We start from the raw sequence: 9,254 nt of genomic DNA on the forward strand, positions 1-9,254 counted from the left end.
CTATTTCTCCCCCATGAAATATTAGGCATCTACCCCACCGTAGTTTTACATTAGTTGAACATTGATCCCAATTTATAATATGTCTTATAACAAAGAAGAAAGCAATCTTAGGAGAAGGTCGAAGCTATCGCTATCACAGCCAAAGGACTATTGGACACCAACTTCATTTCTAATGTGAAATATGTTAGAACAAGATTTGTTTCTGCATTCAATCTTTAAGTTTTGATGATAACGATACATATATTTGTTATGCAACAATTTTGTACTCTATTAGTTTCTTAAGTATGTTGTTTTACTATTTGGGTTGATTAAAGATTGATGTCTAGAAAATCATCAGAATCAGCGTCATCGCACATTAGAAGAACTATTCATCTCAATTCTTAAGTGACATCAGCAGTTCTGAAGAATGTCGAGTGACTCATCATAAAAAGTATTTATAAATGTTTTGAAGCATCAAAATTCAAGAATTCAAGCTCATATACGCTTTTGCTTCCAGCTCAGAGAAACAAGAATGCATCGTTAAGATAAGCTGCTTTCAACTCAGAAGAATTCTTTCTGGCTATGAAGAATATTTTTTCTTGGAACGTCTACGTTATATGATCTCTTTGTTTCTCTCTCTACTTCAGATAAGAAGTACATCTCAAAAGAAGATTGATCAGATAACTTGTAATAGAAGAAATATGGTACAACATTACATCACCTTTTCCACTATTGCAGGACGTATTGTACGATTTAGTCTTTGGTGTGCTCTTTGTCCCCCACGACCTTTTGGAGCCGTTGCATCAAGCTGCAAGGAAAGTTTCAACTTGTACTTCTCAACGGTCATTTTATTGGGACTATATATATAATACTCTATCCTTTGAAGAAGCTGCCAATTCACAGAGATTAAAAATGCCGCTAAAAGATATATTTCAAAACTCAACAAATAAAACCTCAACAAAAAAAATCTTAGAGAAGTTGTACTGAATACTCCATTGTGAGAAATCTAGTTTGTAAGAATCTTTAAAACACAAGAGTTTTTGCTCATTAGATTGTGTTAACATTTTCTCTAAACTCTTTATGTTTCAATATGCTTATTAAGAAGCAATATCTTGTAAACATTATCACTTTATAAATCTATTGAGATTTGTATTCCTTAAGTGACTAGGATGGTAGTCTGTATACTTGAGAGGGCTAAGGTAACTCTCTAGACTCTTAGAGGTTATTTGTAATCTTTTAAGATTAGTGGATTAAGTCATTTTCTAAGGAAAAAAAATTTATTTTAAAATGTTGGTGGTATTCTAGAGGTGGTATAAGATAAATCATGTTGTTGCAGGATTTTGAGTGAAAAACTGGTTTTAGTGACTTTTTGCACTATACTTCTACTAGTGGATGAACATTAAAAAACTGCTGATTTTATTGAATTCACCACCCAATGCTATATCTTTCTTAGCATTACAAAGCCTTTATATAGGCTTGAATCAAAACTGACATATAAGACAATAAGATGGTAATTAAGATGATGACTCTTTGATTCTCTCAATCTTAATGATACAACTCTAACATAACTCTAAATAAAGACAATAATTAGAACTTGATAGTTACAATTCTCTCATAATTCTTACTAAAGATAGTGGTGGTTACAACATATTAATTTTAACACTCCCCCTTAATGTGTTGCTCTTTAACTCCCATTTCTTCTCTAAGTTGTTGAAATCTTCCTCTTGGTAGTGCTTTAGTAAAAATGTCTGCAAGATGCTCTTGTGAGCTACAGAACACTAACTGCACATCGCCATCTTCGATCACACTTCGAATGAAGTGGTGCTTTATATTAATATGTGTTGTTCGACTATGGAACACGGGATTCTTAGTCATGGATATTGCTGATTGATTGTCACAGCGAAGCAGCAGACTTTCTTCTTGCTTTTCTCCGATATCTTCAAGTAATCTTCTCAATCACAATGATTGTTGTATAGCCAAACCAGCTTCCAAATATTCTGCTTCAGCTGAAGATTGCGCTATAGTGTCTTATTTTTTCGAACACCAAGAAGTTACTCCTGAACCAAGGTTGAACACATAACCAGAAGTCTTTTTATGTCATCAACACTTCCAGCCCAATCACTGTCACAGTAGCCTATAATTTTGAGTTTAAAATTCTTTTCAAACCTGATTCCCTGCTCCATGGTTCCCATGACATACCTTAGAACTCTTTTTGCTGCTCCAAGGTGTAAGTGACTCGGTTTACTCATAAACCTTGAAAGTAAACTTGCAGCGAACATTAAGTCGAGTCGTGTAGCTGTTAGATAAAACAAGCTTCCAACCAAACTTATATACATGCTTGCATCTACTAATCTTCCACCATCTTCCTTCTTTAAGTTTTCATTCACCACTAAAGGAATATCAACAGGTTTGCAGCCATTCATGCCAAAATAATTTCAACATATCTCTTTTGACAAATAAAAACTCCATATTCATCTTGGTAAACCTCAATACCAAGAAAATGATACAGCAAGCCAAGATCTCTCATCTCATATTTTTTCATCATTTCTATTTTAAAATTTTCAACCATTTTCTTGTTGTTACCCGTATACACCAAATCATCAACATAAAGGGCAACAAGAAGGATATCATCTTTACCTTGATGCTTCACATACAAGGTATGCTCACTTTGACTTCTTTCAAATCCTTGTTGAATGAAGTAGCTGTCAATTTCACTATACCATGCTCTAGGGGCTTTGTTTCAACCCATAGAGAGCTTTCTTCAACTTGTAAACTTTTTCTTTTTGGCCTTTAGTTACAAAGCCTTGAGGTTGCTGCACATATACCTCTTTTTTTAATTCTCCATTCAGGAAAGCTGACTTCACATCAAGTTGGTGCAGGCTCCACCCTTTCTGAGATGCTAATGCAATAAATGTTCGTACAGTATCTGATCTTGCAACTGGGGCAAAAGTTTCACTATAGTCAATTCCAAGCTGTTGTGCATAACCTTTTACTACCAATCTAGCCTTGGCTCTTTGAATTGACCCATCTGGATTATGCTTCAATTTGTACACCCACTTTACTCCAATAGCTTCTTTGTCATTTGGCTTTTCAATTAGTTGCCATGTTTTGTTTTTCTCAGTGGCATTTATTTCTTCTTGCATCGCATTCCTCCAAACATCTTCTTTGATTGCTTCATCAAAATTTTCTGGTTCCACAACACAATAGTTGCATCTTGCATAAATATCACTCAAATCCTTCAATTTATTGGAGTTGAGATAGGAGATAGTGAACTTGCAATTGGTGAACTTGGAGAGGATGAGGAACTTGGTGTACATGGGGTTGGTTGCTCATTCTCAGCTGCTGAATTATGTTGTTATAATATGATTGCAGGAACTGTTTTCTCCTTCATTTTATCTTCTTCCTAATTCCAATAAGCCTTCTCATCAAATACAACATCTCGGCTAATGATCACCTTGTTTGTCTTCAAGTTGTAAAGTCTATAGCCCTTTAACATGAAACTATAGCCAATAAAGACACATCTTTCACTTGTTTCTTCCAGCTTACCGACGGTGTTCTTCTACTCTAGGCATCAAATGGAGTCTTTTTCCACACGACTTTTGTTGGACACCTATTCATCAAATACACAGCAGTGTTAACGGCCTCGAGCCAAAAGGTTTTAGGCAAACCTTTCTCAAGTAGCATAGACTTCGCCATCTCCATCACGCTTTGGTTCTTTCTTTCAGATACACCATTTTACTGAGGTGTATAGCCAACAGTGAGTTGTCTTTCAACACCTTCATCTTCACAAAATTTGTGAAATTCATTTAAGGTGTACTCCTTCCCTCGATCACTTCTCAGCATCTTTATAAATATGCCACTATTTTTTTTCAACTAATGCTTTAAATTTCTTAAAGATTACAAACGCTTCAGATTTTTGTCTCATGAAATATACCCAAGTCATGCGAGTAAAGTCGTCAATAAACAAGATAAAGTACCTGTTCTTGCCATGAGACAAAGTATTCATAGGGCCACACACATCTATGTGTACAAGTTCCAACACTTGTTTGGCTCTTCATTCACCTTCCTTTGGAAATGTTTGCCGGTGGTGTTTGCCAAACACACAACCTTCACACACACCAGATTTTCTTTGATTGTTGGCAGCCCATATACCATCTTCTTTTGATAGAGTGACTTGAGGCTTTCGTAATTCAAATGCCCAAGTCTCCTGTGCCATAAATGTTAGAACAAGAAATGTTATGATCAATATTCTTAATTTTGATGATAACATTAAGTATGAATTTTGTATAAGACAATGTGGTACTCTAATCCTTTAAGTTTTCCATTTCAGAAAATATATAAAGAGTATGCACAAATCAGCATTCAGAAGCACTGACCCAGAAGATTCTGGATGGCTTCATCAGAACATGCTCTGGCAAGCCATCAAAAGATGGTCCTGCAGAATCAGAACATGAACTGGAAAGCATCAGAAGAATGGCAGTCAGAAGTACAAGCTCTGAAGCTCTGATGGTATCACGCTCAAAGCACTTCAATGTCAGAAGACAGAAGATGCTCTGCACTAAAGCTGATGACTCTGATATTCAAACGTTGTTATCTTCAAATATGAGTCCAGAAGAAAGTACAAGATGAAAGGTTGTAACGTCAAATCTCTGACTGACAAAAGGAACGTTAGAAGCTATAAAAGGCAAAGTCAGTAAAAGCAGGAAAAGCATGGCTCGAGGTAGTTGACAAAAGTGTGAAACATTAAATGCAGCGTTGTACTATTCACGCAAAGCATTAAATGCATCCCAACGATCATTTCCTCTCAAGCGCCTATATATAGAAGTTCTGATCAGAAGAAAAAAACAACACTTGCGCAAAACTTACAGAAATGCTGTCAAATTCAAAAGCTAAAGAACTTCATCTTCAACCTCACAAACTTTGTAATATCTTAGTGAGTGTTAAGAATAGAACTTAAGAGAAATATCACAGTTGTGATTACAGCTTTATTAGAAGCAATATAAACTCTTGTAAACATTTATTTTACATTGATTGTAAAAGGATTCCTAAAGTGATCAAGTTATGATTTGTAGACTTTAGAAGACTTAGAGGGTATCTAAGTGGAAAACCATTGTAATTAGTTGGATTAGTGGATTAAATCCTTAGTTGAGGTAAATCACTCTAAAGGGGTGGACTAGAGTAGTTTAGTTAACAACGAACCAGGATAACAATCATTGTGTTAATTATTTTTATCTTCCATGTTTTTGAGTTACACTTATTCAATCCCCCCCTTTCTAAGTGTTTTTATATCCTTCAATAAACACGGGTCATTCTCTTCTCTGGCCATCATGCTTACATTTTTCTCATAGTTGAAAGATAGTGGAAAGCTCCTGTTACTAATCATCTTCACAACGGCAACACTTCTTCTTTCTGAGTCAAAAATTATGTACTCTCTATTCTCAAAGTTTAGAGAATAGTCGTGCTCCATAAGTTGTCCAATGCTAAGCAAATTTTCGTCTAATTCCGGCACGTAAAGCGTGTCATGTATGACTTTGCTTCCTTGATTTGTGGTGACTCCCATGCTTCCTTTCCCTTTCACTTCGACATGTTCTCCATTGCCTAATTTAACTTTTGAGCCGAATGAAGAATAATGCTTCCTTCTGTCCGGTCATATAGTTGTTACATCCGCTGTCCAAATACCAAATATTTTTACCTTCTTCATGCAATGCTTTTTGACAAGAAAAAAACAAATTTCCTTCATCAGATTCTCCTTCTGTGTACGAAGCATGTTGCTGATTTCCAAGACGACAATCCTTTTGAAGGTGCCCGAATCTCTTGCAATTGTGGCATTGCGGTTTGCCTTTGTTCCAACAGTCCTTCTCGTCATGTGTGCTGCTGTTACAAATTTTGCACCATTTGTTTGATGCTTCATTCCATCTTCCTCCATTTGTGCCTCTTCCAAATCTGCCACGTGAGTTTCGACCTCTGCCTCTGCGTCTTCTAAATTTGTCACCTCTAGAAGACTCACCTCCACTTTGTATTTGGGGCTTATTTTCACCATTGTTGGGCTGAATGTTGAGTTTATATTGAAAGGCACTCCCAATTTATTTTTCAGAATGTCGTAACATCCTTTGCTCGTAGGATCTCAAAGACCCCATCGACCCTTGAACAGTCAAGGTTGATATATCCTTGGTTTCGCCTATCACACCCACTATTAGGTCAAATCTTGATGTCAAACTAATCATAATTTTGTCAGCAATTCTGCGAACTTCTATCCTATCACCATGCGACTTCATCTGATTCACCAACTGAAAAAGTCTGTTGAAGTATTCGTTCAGGCTCTCGTTCTCCTTCATCCTTTCATTTTCACAATTTCTCTTAAGAGAATGAAACTTCACCGTTCGCACTTTTGAGTCTCCTTCAAACTCTTGTTGTAGGATACTTCAGGCTTCCTTCGATGGTTTAGCTCTCATAATCCTTGGGAAAATGGATAGAGAGACTGCTCTTTGAATCATCCCGAGAACTCCAGCATATGTGATCTTCTTCTTCTTCTTCAACTCTTCAAGTCGTTGGCTTGATTCTTCAGCCTTTTCTTTTGATTTTTCAGCCTCTATTGGTGCCGATTCTCCATACCCATTTTTGACATACTATAGAACATCCAAAGATGTGAATAGAGTCTCCATTTTAACAGCCCAAAAATCATAGTTCTCTCCTTCAAATAGAGGAACTTTGACATTGGTGTAAGTTGCGGAAGGGTTGTTTGTGGAAACCATAACTTTTGTTGTTTTTGCTGTAATTGCAAGGATCTGCAGCTCAGATACCACTCTGTTGGTAGTATTCTATAGGTGGTATAAGATAAATTATGTTGTTGCAGGATTTTGAGTGAAAAACTGGTTTTAGTGACTTTTTGCACTATACTTCCACTAGTGGATGAACATTGAAAAACTGTTGATTTTATTGAATTCATCATCCACTGCTATATCTTTCTTAGCATTACAAAGCCTTTATATAGGCTTGAATCAAAACTGACATAGAAGACAATAAAATGATAATTAAGATGAGGACTCTTTGGTTCTCTCAATCTTAATGATACAACTCTAACATAACTCTAAATAAAGACAATAATTAGAATTTGATGGTTACAATTCTCTCATAATTCTTACTAAAGATAGTGGTGGTTACAACACATTAATTTTAACAGAAAATCCCAATTCAACCCCCTCCCCGTCCAATTTTCTTGTGTTTTTCTCTACCTTTAAAATACACATAAATAGTTATCTAATATCGTATTAGTTAAGAAAGCCTTCAGAAAATGGAGGATGTGTGTAGATTATACTCACCTCCTCAAATACTACGGCACACGTAATTGTATTGTTTTATACAAATGCTGCAAATCAATTTGCGGAGGTGAAAATTCCATCCTATTCTAAAAGTAACCACCGCTAAAGGCCAAGATATTTGTTATTATAGATTGAAATTCCATTAGAGATGCTTAAAGAAGTGTATCATGCATGTTCATGTAATATATAATACACGATGTTGATTAATGTTGGTTACTTGGTTTAACCAAATGAGGATCTTCGAAAGATTACTTCGACCAAAAAGAAAGTAAAGCTATGCAAGATATGCATGAATAAGAAGGATGAAATTATGAATGCAACAATAAACATTTCACATTATTTCAATGAAAATGCAAACGAAGGTTATGCATGATTTTGTGAGTGATTATGCATGAAGGTATTGTTTATGCATGCAATTAGGGGTGGCAAAACGGGCCGCCCGCCCCGCCCGCCCCGCTTTATGCCCGCCAAAAAACGAGCGGGGCGGGCATGCCCGCCAAGTAAAATGGGCATCAAAATCATGCCCGCCCCGCCAAGATGGCGGGTTGGCGGGCGGCGGGCTTACCCGCCTATTTTTATTTATATTTTTTTAATAGATTAATATGCTTTTTTTACCTTTTAATTAAACTTTTCACTTATTTTTTAAAATAATTTTTTATAAAAGTAATTTTTTAACAAATTTACTCTAAAAAATATTACATATATTTATAAATAAATGTATAAAATAAACCATCAAGAATTGCAATTACTAGAATTAACTAAAAAAAGAGTGAGTTTTGGAGGAGGAGCGGGTTTTGGCGAGCGGCGGGCTTTGGCGGGGCGGGTATGGCGGGCGGCGGGTTTTGGCGGGGCGGACTTTGGCGAGCGGCGAGCCTAAAATCTCAACCCAACCCGTCAATTTTTGGCGGGTGCGCGGGCGGCCCGGCGGGCCCCGGCCCGTTTTGCCACCCCTACATGCAATAGTACTTTATTAAAGGAGGGATACGCTGAAATTTTCTGAATCGTTGATGTTTTGATTATCTTTATTTCCTAAATTATTTTTGTAACTAACAACCATAAGTCACAACAAGAAAATTATTTTTCTAGCTAAATTTTTTGTTTTTGCAATCTTATTCTACTATAGATTGCACAACAAATTATTTATCAAAATATTTATTGGATAATCTACTACTAATATTAAAACAATTCCAACTAATTTGCAACAACAATAGTAAAATATTATGTTTTTTAGATAGCATATTTTTTTAATATTTTATCAAAAAAATCTCAAACTAAAAGTCCTTAAAAATTTCAGAATTATCTCATAGATATATATTTTCTTAAAAAGTGATTATATTGAATTACAATTCCAACTCATATAAAAATATGTATTTTTTTTAAAGTGTCTTAGTTGCCATGATTAGACATTGATTTAAATATACAATTAAAAAACTATTTATTAAAATTTTCTTATTAAACCTATGCTTGAGGAATAGAATGAGAACATGATTAACAAACAGGTTCATAACTTTAAGAAGTTTCATAGCTTTAATTATCTTATATCTAATCAAATAATAATTAATATAAATTATTTATATAGAATGCATGAAAATAATAAATTACATTTTGACAGAAAAATACAACATAATATTATTTAATTGAAAACTACAATAGTACTTTATTAAAAATCACTTTGTTAACACTAATATCTTATTTTAAATATTTTTCCTTAAGTCATATTTTTAAGTTAATAATTCTTTTTTAGTTAGTAATTAAAACTAATTAACTTTTCATTTATCTTTGAAATGAAAAAATCAAAAAGAATTGGTGGATTTATCACTTTATATATTATTAATTTGAGGACGAATATTCTTATTCCAAGAGTAAGTTATTAACACTTATTCCAAATTTGAACCATTGATTCTTCTCAATTTAATGGTTAAAAATAATAAGTAATAATTTTCTCTTCCCACATTT

Source organism: Vicia villosa, linkage group LG6, assembly GCF_029867415.1.
Source record: "Vicia villosa cultivar HV-30 ecotype Madison, WI linkage group LG6, Vvil1.0, whole genome shotgun sequence".
In the NCBI taxonomy this organism is placed as follows: domain Eukaryota; kingdom Viridiplantae; phylum Streptophyta; class Magnoliopsida; order Fabales; family Fabaceae; genus Vicia; species Vicia villosa.